This window comes from Fringilla coelebs (assembly GCF_963513975.1).
Source record: "Fringilla coelebs genome assembly, chromosome: 18".
In the NCBI taxonomy this organism is placed as follows: domain Eukaryota; kingdom Metazoa; phylum Chordata; class Aves; order Passeriformes; family Fringillidae; genus Fringilla; species Fringilla coelebs.
Window position 1 is genome coordinate 9385470 of NC_140044.1, and position 14152 is coordinate 9399621.

The 14152-nt window shown below is 47.8% G+C and overlaps 1 protein-coding gene across 3 annotated transcripts in view; it reads left to right on the plus strand.

The window, feature by feature from the left end:
* Positions 1-202: 202 nt before the first annotated feature.
* ZHX3 (zinc fingers and homeoboxes 3) overlaps positions 203-14152 on the plus strand; it is a 29265-nt gene continuing 15315 nt past the window's right edge. For all 3 annotated transcript variants that reach the window (XM_084218099.1, XM_084218100.1, XM_084218098.1), the window contains exon 1: positions 203-234. The gene's annotated coding sequence lies outside the window, so the exon portion shown is untranslated. The remainder of the gene's footprint in view (positions 235-14152) is intronic.

Sequence of the window (14152 nt, forward strand, 5' to 3'; positions counted from 1 at the left end):
AGGATGGCAGGGTGGACACCTCAAACTGATCAGTGTTTTATTTTTGCTTTTAGCCTTTGCTCACCAAAGGCTGCCTTTTCCTTTAGGGGTTCAGCAATAATTTTTGGTGTCATGTCTTCTCTTCCAGCCCTGAATCCTGGTGCTACTGAGGCAACTGCAGGCACTTTAAAGATGTGGCTGAGCACAGAGGAGGGGCAGGAGAACGACAGGCTCAGGACGTGGTCCCTTGAGCAGGTAGGACGCTGCTGTCACCTCGGGGGCTGTGTGTGATGTGAAACCTTCTGTCCTGTGCAGCCTGGACAGGGAAACGTGGTGTATCCCAGTGTGTCACAGAGATCCCTGGGCAGGCTGCTGGAGCCTGATGGCTGAAGAAAGTGATCCTGCTCTGCTGCCTTGAGAGCAGGGGCTGCTCTGTGGTCAGATCAAGCTTGGCTTATGCTTCCAGGTGTCCCTGAGAAGGGGAAAATTTTTATTTTCTTTGCTTTTGGATGTCACTCCTTGAACAAAGCAGAATTCAGATAGCCTGTCTGTTTGTACTTTTCTCCTGGCTGGCTCCTCTATCTGTGTGCTAGTTGCTGCTTTATTTTATTTCCATATCACTTAATAAATATCCATCTGTCCCATGGTGTGGATGAAGGGTCAGGAGAGCAATGCTTTTTCCCTTTGGCTTCTGTGGATGGAAGAAGTGTGCTTGGAAATAACATTCCAGTTTTCCATTACACCGTTCCAGGCTTTTGAAGAAGAAATTGGGTCTCATAGCAGAGCCAAGCCATTTCATTTGTACAAAAAGTAAGCTCCATGGTTGAACATTAGTGAGCAGACTGGCAGGGAATTTGTTCACCCAGTTCATGGCTGTGTGATAAATGACAGTGTCCCTGTGAAAATGGGGATTTTCAAACCCTGGAGTGGTTTCTACCCAGCTTGTGCCACATCTGGAGACTGCTTGTTTCTAGACTTTATTAAATAATCAGCGTTGGGAGTACAGTAACTGGACTGATGCTGTTTGCTGCAGCTTTCCTGACACACTTCCAGTTCTGCAGCCTGTTAAACTGGTAGGAATAAACTAAAGCACCCTGCTGAAGCATGTGATGTGCTGGGATCCACGTGCACCCTCAGCCCCCTGAGAGCTGTCCTCCTTGAAGTTCCCTCCCTTAATTGCATCTAGGTGGGTCCTCAATACCTTATGGCAGTAATTGTGCAAATGCAGTGAACATTGGGGCTCTCTGGTTGTCTGGCTGTTACAAACAGGGAATTTTGCAGGAGGAACAGGGTGAAGCTTTGGTAGCTTCACTCTGCCTTTGTAAACAGAGTCAGTCCCTTAGGAGGGAGAGTAGGGAGAAGGGCATTAAATTTAATATCCCTTGGTATCTGCCATGGAAATACAGCAATAATGGATGTGGATGGCTCATGTGGAAGGTGTCTGGGTAAATAAGAAGGATTCCTTGGTGTTCCATCTGCAGAAAAAGACATTGTTCATTACTGAAGGGCCAGCACCCAGACATGGCTTGTGGCCTTGAAGCAGTGTGCCATCCTCCCTGCAAGCTCCTGGTCCTGTGCTGGCCCACGAAGGCTTTTCAGTATCTTCTCAGGGAGCTTTAAGAACCAAGCTGAGGATCTTTGCTGCCGAAGTTGGCTCCTTTCTCTCTGCTCCTCCTTTTCCCCCACCCTCCTGTGGTGTCCTCTCCCTCCCAATTCATTTGTTTTTAAAATGATTGTGCCATTGTGTGCATCAATACGTGCATGGCCTGTCTTGTTTTTCTCTTGGCCTGAAAGTGCAAAGCAAATCTGTTTATGGTTTTGGTGAGCTAATTCTTCCCCACCCTAGATTTTTAAATAGATTCTTTCTTTACCGAGCTTGCAGAGCTTGCAGGATGTATTGAAGTAATGGGAAAAATATGTTGTGTGTTAACCTTCCTTTTTTGTAAAACTTTATTTACAAGACCCTATTCCTGGCAGTGCATCTGGGAATTGAATATCTGGATGCTGGAGAAAGTAGAAGACTTTGAAATAGCAAAATGGGCATTTAATGCATTTGGGGAGGAAATGTTTTGAGTTTTCCACGTTCAGCGCTTGCATTGTGAAGCAAAGTCTAGTGAGCTGTGCTCAGTTGTCCCTTTAATTATTTATCTTTGCCTGCAAATCCCAGTTTCTGGGCTTGGCTGCTCCCTGGGCTGTCTGTTACCTTCAAACAGGCTCCTCCAAGGCAGCTGCTGACCCAGACCTTGCAGCTGAAGGTAAGAGCAGCAAGGAATGCTCTTGGCCTGTAAATAGTGCCTTGGATTAAGGGCTTGGTATGTCACTGGTGTGTTGGAAATGTTATTTTTGCCTCTTGATTTCATCCTTCCTGCAAATCAATCTCAGACCTGTCTGTTTAGGTTAACAGCCCTCTCTGCAGCCTTGTGGGGTTGCAGAGCTCTGTGTGCAGCATTTTCAGCAGGGTGTTTTGGCTGCTGGAGGCAGAGCTCAGCTGTGCTGTGGGAGCACTGGAGGAGCCACAGGGACACCCCTGGCCGTGATGCCTGGCTGCTGCCTTCCTTCCCAGCCCTTGTGCTGCCTCTTCCCTGTAGCCTGCCCTGCCACAGCACCTCCTCACCTCCAACCTGGCTGTGAGCTATTTCCAGTGAAAACTCTGAGCTGCTTGTGGCTGTCCATGGGGCAGGAGCTCTCTGTGGAGATGTGGGGCTTTGTGCAGCCTGGTGTGGGTTGGCCATGGCAGCAGGGCTGGACTGAGATGATCTTTAAGGTCCCTTCCAATGCAAACCATTCTGTGATTCTATGGCCATTACATGTGCAAATGCACTTCTCCAGCCCCAGCTCTGTAGGCCTTGGCTGAGTCCTCTGGGTACTCCTGTAACATAAATAAGCAGGAGTAGGATTTCAAAGCAAGCAAATTTTTGACATAGTTGATGTCACGCCTCTTCAGCCCTGTGTTCAGGGCCCAAGGATCTGCAGGCCCACAGCTGCTAGTTTGGTCTTGTTGCTAATAACCCTCTGGAGGTGTTTCTGCTGAGCTGGTTCTTGCAGAGGGCTGAGGGGTTCACCCTGATCTGATGGTGTCAGGGAAGACAGGATCCATGGTGGGAGCAACACGAGGTGCTTTCCACAGGGTGCCCTGTGTGAAGCTGCAGCCCTGGATGTGCTCCTCACTGGGGTCTGTGGCGTGGAGTGCAGCAAGGACTTCTGGTGAGTAGCCTTAAAGCACAAAGGGCTGGGGCAGAGTTATCCCACTCATGCAGCCCTTCCAACCAGAGCCTCTGCTCTGCCAGTGAACAGATGGGGGAAAGAGATTTCATTTCCTCACCCTGAGAGGTAAATTTTTCATGAGAGTTTTGTTCACCTGCAAATCTGCAGCAAAGCTCAAAGTAAAGAATTCCCCACACAAAGACTTTGCAAAACAGGATTGTCCTCTGTCCATGTAATTTGGTAGCATGTGGGGTTTCTTTCTGTAAGAGTCTTAGAAGAGGTGAAGCTCTCTCTCTTTTTTCCTTTTCTCTCTGTTAAGCTGGTAGTGTTGGTGCTCCCTAGGAAGGTGATGGCTGGGGGCTGGCACTGAGCAGTGCCCCTCAGTCCCCAGGCAGGGCTGTAGCTCTGAGCAAGCCTCTCTTACCTCCTCTTTTCCTGTCTCCCCAATCAGTATGTGTAACTGCAAAGTTTCCCAACTTGCAGATCAGATGGAGTTTTCCAGATGCCCTTGCATCCTTTTCCCTCCTTCCTCCTTTCTACTCTTACTTCTTACTGACCTATTTGCTCAGGACATGTATACAATATCAGTGTGACAAATTAAATTGCTTGTACTCAGAAAGATGAGGCCATAAATTGGATGCATAAACTCCTTGGCTAGCCCCAAACTAACAGTTTTGACTCCTGCCCCTCACATTGTATTTTGTGAAAAGCAAATTCCATCCTGCGTGTCCCTTTCCAAACCTATTGCCCAACACTTCCACTATTTGTCATCAGCTGAAAGGGATCTGAGCACTGCAGATATCCACAGATGTGGTTTGATTGTCTGCGCTGTTACAAACCACATCTGTGTATCAGGAGGGTTTGGCTTCTCCCTGTGCTGGGGCTTGGGATGTGCAGTGGTGCTGCTGTTCCTCTGGGGAGGTGAGCAGTGCCCCAGGAAGGCTCTGGGCTCCAAGAGCAGGAGAGCCCCAGGAGCAGCAGCTGGATGCTCCAGAGATGCCTTCAGCCAGCCCTGTCTGGCAGGGGTGCCCTGAGGCTGTGCAAGGCTCCAGTGAAAGCTGTGTCCAGTCTCTGTGAAGGGACTGGGGTGTGCTTGAACAGGTTTTCTTTATGAAGGGAAAAAACTGTGCCTGTGGCCTGTGAAAGTCTGGATAAAGTCCGTTCTATTGTTTTGTACCAACACAAACCGGGGGCACGTCAGGTTCAAGGAGAGGCTTGCTGCAAAGGAAGAGGCTTTGGGATGTCTGGCTCAGAGATAAGGCTGCAATATTCTGTGTCCTCAGAGGTATTTGTGAAAGAGGACACAAATCCAAGGTGAAATGGTGAGTTCTTACTCACCACCCTTCAAACTGTGGACTGGAGGCCACCCTTCAAAACAAAGTGATTCACTGCAGAGGAAAAACAGCTTATTTCCCAGCTTGATCTGGAGCCTTGTAATCACTTTGGTGGTTCGGCTCTCTGCAGCACTGAGTTGTCAGTTCCACGCTGCAAGTTTTCTTTTATTTCCAAAACAGCCCTTTAAGCATGTTGGGCTGTAAGGAAAACTTGTACTAATTCCCTTTGCCAGTATAATTCAGTTCAAAATAGGAGGGTATCTGACTACAGGTGACCCATTAAAGAGTGAATTCTGATAAATAACTAGACTGGGGACTCACAAGTCCTGAGTTTAATTACTGACTTTGCTATAAGCTTCCTGTGACCTTGGGCGAGTTATTTAAAATTGCTTTGTGCCTCATTTCCCTTTCTGTAACACACTGGTGACAGCATTTCCCTTCCAGCCAGGAGCTGTGGCAGTGGGAAGGTGTCTGTACCCTTTTCCAGAGCAGCTGTGTGAAGAACCTGGAGGGACTAGGAAGCATGACCATCTCATGGGCCTCTTTTCTGTTTTCCTGGGGAAAACAGAACAGGATGATCCATGTAAAGGGTTTTACAGGTACCCAGAGAATATGTTCCATTAGGTCCTGGCATAACTGCACTAGCAAGGTGGTTGCTTCTTGAGCTGTAAATCTTCTTTAGCACTGCTCTCAGCTCTTGAGCTTTAAATTGATGGCCAGTTTGGGCAGGGCAAGTTTCTGGTGCCCCTGTGCTGCCTTTCTGCTTTGAACCCGGGTGAATGCTAAGGAGGGGTGATGGCTTTGGGGATAGAGATGGTGGCACATGGTCCTGCTCCCCATGGCAGTGTGCAAACAGACCTTGGGCAGATCATTTCATCTCTCCCTGCTCCTTCCCAGTGTAGGGTAACAGCACTGACCACCCCTTTTCCCACTCCCTAAATGTCAGGAGAAGCTTTCCAGCATGCCTAAAATGTGCTAAAACCTCGTGGTTGGAATAGCAGACATCTGGGGGGAACAAGGGGCTGGCTGTCTCCTGTGTGCTGCTCTGAAGGCTCCCTGCCATTCCCATGGGATGAGCTGTGGGGAGCCCTCACATGACAGCTGTCCTGGGGGGAGCTGTCTCTGTTTTAGGCACAGCAGAGTTGAGACAGAGTGATGCTGATCCTCCTTTGTCCTGGGGGCATGCAGCCCCTCTGCCCTTTGCCATATCCAGGGGTGGGTCTGGGACAGCCACCAGCCTGAGACCCCCACCCCTGTGGCAGTGAGTGAGCTCCAGCTGGTGTGGGATGCTGTGGGTGGATGGAAATGATCATCTTTGGGATGTGGCCGAAAATCAGAGCTCGTGGTGGTTGTGGGTGGGAAAATGCTCTTGGGGAATATCTGATTATCCAGAAATATTAAAAATACTGTTATCTGTCTTTCCCTCTGGTCACACAGCTGGTCCAAGTGGCCTGTGCAGGCTGTTGAGAACCAGCAGGGTGAATTGTGGCCACTCTTTCATCTTTGGTGTGAATATGTCATATGAAATTTCTGTCACCTGTGCAAGAGGCATGGCCCAGCAGCTGGAAAAATCCATCCATTTTGGACAGAAGCTTTGCTTTCATCTCCATCCTTCTCTTCCCAAGAGCCAAAACCCCAACCCCCTTCTCCTTCAAGGTATCCTGAGTTGCTGACTGTCCTGCTGGGATGCTGCAAGGCTGGGCAGCTGGGGCAGCATGTGGCCTCCAGGGCACAGCAACAGGCTGGGGCTGCTTCTAGACCAGGGTTGTAAATCTCAGGCTACAGGTAGGTCTGGCTGTTCCTCAGACTCTGCCTGTAACTAGGAGTAAAACTGTCTAGAACAGCACCCCTGACACTAGTGAAAGGGAAGAAATTGAATTCAATGTACAGGATGTGGTATCATTAAGTACTTCTGCTGTCTAACCCTCTTGTTTTTCCCTTTTGTGGTTTGTGTGATCTTCCTGCTGGGCCAACAAACATTTGAGGCTGTGGATTTTTTCCCAAGTTGTGAGACTTTAGTTGTTCAAGCCGCTTTGTGGGGGAGGGTGAGCTCCAGACTGATGTGTGTGGAAGATCACATGGATGTGTGATTTCTAAAAGTCTTCAGGGCTGTCTGTTGGAGGATCTTGGAGCCCTGGGGAGAGGCTTTACACATGTCTCTTGGGAAATTCTAAAATGCCATGGAAATACCTACTGACCAAGGAAGGGAGGGATGTGGGGAAGATGCCAGGAAGATGCCAACAAGGAGGAGGCTGGCAGCAATTTCCTGATGGAGCTGAACCCTGGTGAATGATTTCAGAAAACTGATGTACTCTGGGGGTTGGCAAGTGACTGTACCCTGAATATCCCCTGGGACCTTGCCCAGGATGGCAGCTTGAGTCATTTAAACAGTGAGGGTGTCTCCTGCACTGGCAGCTTCTCAGCACTCACCAGCACTTGCAGGTGATGATGAGACTTGTGCCAAATTTGAGAAGGGGGGAGAAGATGAAGGGTGCAGATAGGACCAGCTGGCCATGAATTTTGCGTGTTGCCCCTGTGGTTGCTGCTTGTTTTTGATGTAAAAACAGATGGTCCAGAAGGACCCCAAACATGGTGGCAGTGCTTTGGACAGTGCTTTCAGCCACTCTCCCAGCTGTGCCTGGCAGTGTTACAGCAGTGATCCATGGAGAGCTCCCTGGAGGAGCCCTGCTGCTCACTCTGCCTGCTCTGGCCCCTGGGGAGGCAGCTTGATGTGGAATTGATCACAGGGGGGTTGCTCTCGAGGGATTCTTCTGCCCTGTCTGCTCTTGATGGGATCAGGGATGAGTCCTACAGAGGGTGAGGCACAAGTCCTGCAGTCTGTGAGCACTGTCCTCTGGCTGCCCTGCCATGGGAAGCTTCTATTCCCTTAATCCTGTGTGGTGGCTGGTGCATGGAGGCAGTTCCTGCTCTCCTGAGCCTGATCCAGTGTGACACGCTGTCATTTTGGTGCACTACATCAAGATGCTCCCAACTCTGTTCACTCCTAGCCCAGAGAAGAGGGCAGGTGCCTGGAGGACCATGTTCTCCTAACCTGACTGTGATTTGGGCTGCTGGCCTAGAAATGAAATGCTCCATCATGGCATTACCAGTCAGTCATCCCCATTCCTGTGTGTGCAGGCTGCCTGCTGACACAGCATGGATGTTTTCACCTTACTGTCCCCCGTGCTGACTCCTGCAGTTTACTTTATCCTGCTGTTTTCTTAGTGCTGTGAAACAGAGTTCATAATGTTGCTGTGCCCTTTAGCCTAATGAGGATAATGAATGTTTTAGACTGGTGTAATGAGACAACCCTTCATTTTTTTCTGAAAAGCCAGGAGGGGTTCTTGATTTTTGACTTGCTGAAGTTGTAACACAGTCTGTGATGCCTTTGGTGTAAACCAGAAATATTTACGTTATTCATGGGACACTTTGCAATGAGAACTTTTCCATGTTCATTTGAAGGGCTGGGAAATTTTAAATTTGCAACAGATGGGTTTTCTCCAAAGGCTTCAGGTTAAGTCAGCTCTAAGGAAATGACAGTCTTTGTATGGAAAACTGTTTTTTTTTTAATTTTTATTGACTCTTATTTCATTTAATTCCCTCATTCCCATGAAGGATGTTCCCTTCTGGTACTCCTGCACCCAGTCTAACCTAAGTTCATGCAATTGTTTGTGAAGGGTGGGATGGTTTCAGGAGGGCAAAATGCAGTAGTCAGCTCTCCTGTGAGCACTGTAAGGGTAGAAAAAAGGCACAAATCCTTTATTTCCTCACGTCACTCCCCTTTGTCACCTGTCTGCAGGTCTGATTTGGCAAATAGAGCAGCTATTAGTGACCCCCCTGCTGTGAACTGGGGTGGTGAGGTGGTAACAAAGTCTCTTTGCACTCTTATGAACGTATAAAATACTTTAAAAAATCACCTAATACAGGTATTGGAGATGCACTAGTAGGTTCACACCCAGCTGCATGCACAGAAAGTGAGGATTTCCTTGGGCTGTCATTTCTAGGGATGGACTTTTGAAGGACCTGAAGATAGGTTTGCTATCGGTTGGTGGTAATCGGGCTGCACTTGCATAATGATAATAATTTCCTTCTTCTTATATCTTAAATGTGATTTATAAAACCATGCTGCAGTGTCACTTTAAGTGTTTGTCTCTGCTGGCAGTTGGCAATGTATTAGCTGTGATCCTTTACAGAAATAAGTGTTCAGTGTTGGAGCTAAATTGAATAATATGGTGGTGTTTGTGTCTTAATCTTTGAAATAGCTCCGTTAAGTTTGCTACATTGATGTCTGAAAGGCTTAAAAATAATAAACTCCATTGTATAGAGCTTTGAATACAGAGTGGAAACTTAGTAATTGCTGGCAGTTCATGGGCAGACTCGCTAAAACACGGCAAGGAGGCAGTTCTCCCAGCGTGCCTGAATTTTTTAAAAGAATCTCCTTGTATCAAGGCCTTGTGATCCACAAGGTACAAAGTACATCCATATGAATTCAGGCTTGTGGGACTCAGTTCAAAACCCCAAACCCTTTAGTTGCAGTGTCATATCAATTTAAAACACTTTTGTCGTCCTCATCAATCTGCTGGGAGCTGTTTGCATCCCCAGCTTTTGGGCAGGGTAGGTGGAGTGGGCTCATCTTGGTTGTCAGCAGAGATTTGGAGTTCTGAGTCCCCATTCCAGTTCCCAACCTTTTGCTCTTCACAGGAAGTGGGAAAAAACCTAAATACATGGTGGTTTGTTTCTTTTTAATGAGGTTCTCAGGGAATCAAGTGTCAAAGGAAAAGCTATGAAATCAAGGATCTGGCTTTGCTGTTTCTTCTCAGAAGATGTCTGTAGTTCCCCTGCCTCCTTGTGAATGAGTTTTTAAATGAGGAGTTGCAAAGAGCAACTGAGGAAAAGGTTGGTTGGACTAGCAGGCATGATTTAAAAAACAAACCACAAACAAAAAAACCCAAACAACCAATCCCCCCTCCCCCCTCTAAAAAAAACCCCAAATAAAAAAAACCCAAAACAAAACAGGAGAGGGAAAGGAGGAGAATATGATTTGTTTATCACAACTGAACTTGAAACTAATTTTAAATGTCTGTTTTCTGAGAGTAAGGAAATTCCTTTCGCTTCCAGCAGTAAATAACTGGGATGCTTTCAGCTCACAGCTGATCTAGAGGATGGTGAGTTTTCAACTAAAAAAATAATTGACTGTCCAGTAAGGCCACTCCATTCCAAGTGTCACTAAACAGCTGGAGGAAAAGGAGAGTCCTGACTGGCATGGTTCATATCACAAATAACCCTTTGAACTTTGTTCTGTGTCTCTGAGTTCTGTCCAGAGTGTCTTGACAAATGGTTTTGAACAAATACAGTTTCTAACCAGGGAGCAAATGGCCAGGACTGCATCTGGGTGGCAGGTGCGTGGTCCAGATGCCCAGATTCTGTCCAGAGAGATCTCAAATCACGTCTCAAATCCATTTTTCTCTTGCTATCAATCCTAGACATGTTGAGTATTTCAGAGAAAGGGAGAAGGTTGTCCCCTGGGATGTCTTGGGGGTCACTGAATGAGGGTGTGGTGGTAAGGATGGTTGTTCTCCATGCCAAGCTCTTCTTGGCAACTGAGTGGTGAAGGATTTAATGCTGGCTGTGGTGAGCAGGATTTCTGAAACTCAGCTTCTCCCCAGGCTCATCTCAGCAAAGGGTTTGGCTGTCAGAGATACTGAGCTCTCTTAATGGTCTGCCCTTCTCTATGCCAGCAGGGCCTGTCCTGTGCAGTCCAATTGGGACTTCTGGAAGTCTGTCACTTATGTAGGTGCTAAAAAGGAACTGAACTTATTTAGGAACTGCTGTTCCAGCTGAAGGAGCTGAGCACTTGCCAGTCTGACCATATGCTTCTGAAGTCCTTGTGGTTCAGTGCTTTAGCCCAGGATATTGCCTATTTAAGGCAATGGAAGGAAGCCCTGTGCCACTCTTGCAGAGTAGGTATGTGGACTTTAAGCATCAGGACCAAATGGTAATTCTAGAATTAGATGGTGTCCCTAATTTCCCTCTTCAGTTTTAAGTGGATGCAGCATTCTTCACTTACAGCCTCAACTGTTGTGTTGCATTGTTGTATGGGGTTGAACATCTGCCCCTTCCAGCCACAAAAGTGGCTGTGTTCCAGTGGTGGGTGGTTTCTTTCTATTCAGGGATCCTCTGAGGCCTGGAAAAGCTTGAGTATTAGGCATGACATGCTGTCAACTGCTGCAGATCCCCTTGGCTCCCTCCTCCCAACATCTGCAAGGCCGGAGTTGTCCATCTTGGCTTGTCCATGTACAGTGCACAGAGCAGAAAGACCCAATTCCTATCAGCTGCTGCAGGTGAGCAAGGAATGGGGCCTCACCAGGAACCTGCCCATCCCATGCAGGAAACATTTGTGGTCCCAGCCTGTAGCAGAAGAGAGGGAAGAGCTGTCACCAGCTGCCTCAGGAGTGCTGTCTTGCTGGGACCACAGTCCTGGGATCATCTTCACTTGCAGCACCCTGGTTTGGGATGCTCATCCTCCATCCAGCAGCTCTGCTGTAGACCTGCTGTCCTGTGGGGTGGCAGGGGATGGAGCAGGCAGAGCAGAGCCCTGGCAGGAGCACCATGCACCACAATAAAGGCTTGGATGCTAAAGCAGAGCTGTGGTGAGGACAAGGTGCCTGTCTCACACAGGTCTCTCACTCAGCCCAGTGTTTTTTTCCCTGCAGCATTGTTTCCCTGATTGACTGGCGCTGGCTTGGCAAAAGCCTTTTGAATATTCATTTGGCTGACGGGAGATGAGAATTCGGTAGCTCCTTGAAATCAGCTTGGGGAGGGGAAGCAAATAAGACTGCCTTTTTCTCACTCCTAGTGCTACTTGAACTCTCTCAAATGCATGCTTCACATGGATAAATGATTGCAGAGGCCTCAGCCTACCTAACAAGCCTGCTGTTGTACAGCCAAAATTACGGTGCCTGCATACTTGCCATCCTCATTTAAAAGCCCATTCCTCATTAATATCACTTTATACATATTATTGCAGCTCGAAGTGCCATTGCTCTTCTCCCCACCCATTTCCTTGTCTGGCTGTGACATACAGGAACTACACCCAGTGCTTGACTCGCCTCTCCTGACCTTTTGTAACTTGGCTCCAAACTCCTTTTTTTGGGTCTTTTGCAAAACACTGTCAGAAGGGAAAAATCCTTTGTTAAAACACAGCCAACTCCTGCCTCAACGTGGAACAGTTTGTTCTGCTGAAAGAATGAGCCAGTTCAGTGAGCAGAAAAACATTGCCATAAACCAGCGGGCTCAATAAGCTGCAAAAGCCATCGGCTGCGTGCAGCGTCTGAAAGGATGACTCTGAAGCAGAATGCATGGGGATGGAAAAAAATAATCCACAATCCCAATCTGCCAAACCCTGTTTCTTTGCCTTTCAGACGAAGTATTCTGCAGTTTTCTTTTTGGTTATAGCAACTGTAAGTGGAGGAATGGGAGCTGAGGCTGAGCCAGGATGTAACGCAGCTCTCGAAGCTGCATATTGCAAAAGGGCACAGGGGATGAAGTAATCAAAAAATGCTCAGCTGGGAAGGGGCTGCAGCACTCGTAGTCATCAGGCTGTGCTGCAGATGATCAGCTCCAGCGCCTCTGGTACTGTTTAGTAGCTTGGTTTAGTCCTTCCCACCCACATCTTGTTTTAAAGCTCTGGGCACTCTTTACTTCCCTAGAATTGCTGCGGGTCTGTCCCTTTTGCAGCTGCTCGGTAACTGGTGATCAGCCTGGTGATCAGCCTGGCTTCAGCAAGAGGTTCTTCATTCCACAGGGGACTTGGATGCTTGGTGAGAAACCTGTGTGACAGGCTTTTGGGTTTGTGTCTGCAGTGGGATTGTTTTGGTGCTGGTATAAAAGCTGACACTGGTGTTCTTTTAACAGTGAATGCCGTACTGGCATGAGAGCTGTGGCTCCCGAATTTGGGGCGATGGACCCTCGGTTAAGGTCGCCGATATGGAGGTGATGTGCAAGCCTGGCAGTGGGGCTGTGAGCAGGGATACATCAGAAAGGTGGGCTCCAAGGCTTCCCCAAGATGATTCCTTGGGAAGGGGCAGGCTGCAGCAGCACCGAGAGCGCAGCGGGGCTGTGGCACTGTCTGTGCGTGCTCTGTTGCCATTGGGTGCTCACACCTGTGAGCTCCTCAGCAGCTCAAGCGTTCCCTGCTGATTTAAAAGTCTCAAGTATCCTTGTTGGAAATTTGATGTGGACGAAGATCTACCTCTGGTGCTTATTCATTGCTCTGAGCTCCCCAGTAGATTTTTGTCTTGGAGCCAGTTCAGCAATTTCAGATAATAAAAACACAAAGAAGTGTATTTTAGGTGTAACCAATTCATCTTCACATACATTCTGGAGGGCTGCATCTGCCAAAGCTGGGCTTGTCCTATGGAAATGGTGATGCTTGACAATGAGCTCCAAGGGTGGGATTACAAGGCGTGTGGCACATCTGAAGGTGGTGTGGCAGGATATAATTGCTGTGTGAGATGCCTGTGTTTTAGATGAAATCACAAAGCCCTGACAATGCAAGCAAAGATAAAGCATCCTAGAGAAAGCACAAGGTGCTGAAATGGGAACTCCAGTGTGTTTACACAGCATGGTCATACTGTCCTGTTCAGGCACAAACCAGCCTGCTGGCAGTCACCAGCTGAGGGTGAGGTGATGGGACACCCAGATACTGATGAGCTGAGGGACTTCCTGAAGCTCCATTAATGCTGTCTGGTGTCCTCTGCTGGTAGTGCTAACCCTAGAGCTGGCTCTGTTGAGATGTGATTATCTGTCTGCTGGGCCTTTTGCTTTGGGGGAATGCTGAGAATGTTTTGCAGCATGGACAAAATCCGAGGATTGAAGCTGTGGAGGTGGGTCCCTGGATTGCTGGAACTGTGAACCCTGCTAAGGTAGTGCAATGCGGAGCAAATCTGTAATGAAGCCTCTGTGCCAAAAGAGATTATTACTTTTTTGGAAGATGTTAATGGTATGATTACATAACATTTATTTTGTGCTCAATCAAATGGATGAAGGCAGAGGGAAAGGAGTGAATTAATGTTAGTGATGTTCAAACAGAAGCATGCAAAGCTCTGAGGGATGATCAGTGGTTTTGTTTTGATGGTTTTTGTTGTGGTTGTTTTTTATTCCTCACATTCTCCTGAAATATAGCACACAGGCTTGTCTCTAAGGGGGGCACATTGCCAATAGTCTAAAGGTTATATTATCCCAGTGACCTATTTTTATACTCTAATCGTGTTCTGTTTCAGCCGGCTCTTTCTAACCTTCCATCTTGCTCAGTTTTGTGCTTGTCTGGGGGAAGAAAAAAAAAATAGCAGAGATAATTGCCATTAGTCCCTGAGTGCTGAGGCAGACTCTGCCCAGATACCACCACACAGGAGAGGTGCTGCTGTTACAGCACAAGAGCAACCCAAACACACAGCTCGGAAATGGGCACCTACTTGAGACAGGGGGATGAGGAGCACCGTGGGGCAGAGGAGAGAGGGCTTCTCTTAAAGGCAGATTTTAAATGGAGAAGTCCAGCACTTTGGAGAAGGGTGAAATTTTAATGAATAGCTCTGTTTAACTGGTCTAAATGGAAAAGACTCTTTTCTGCTCTAGGC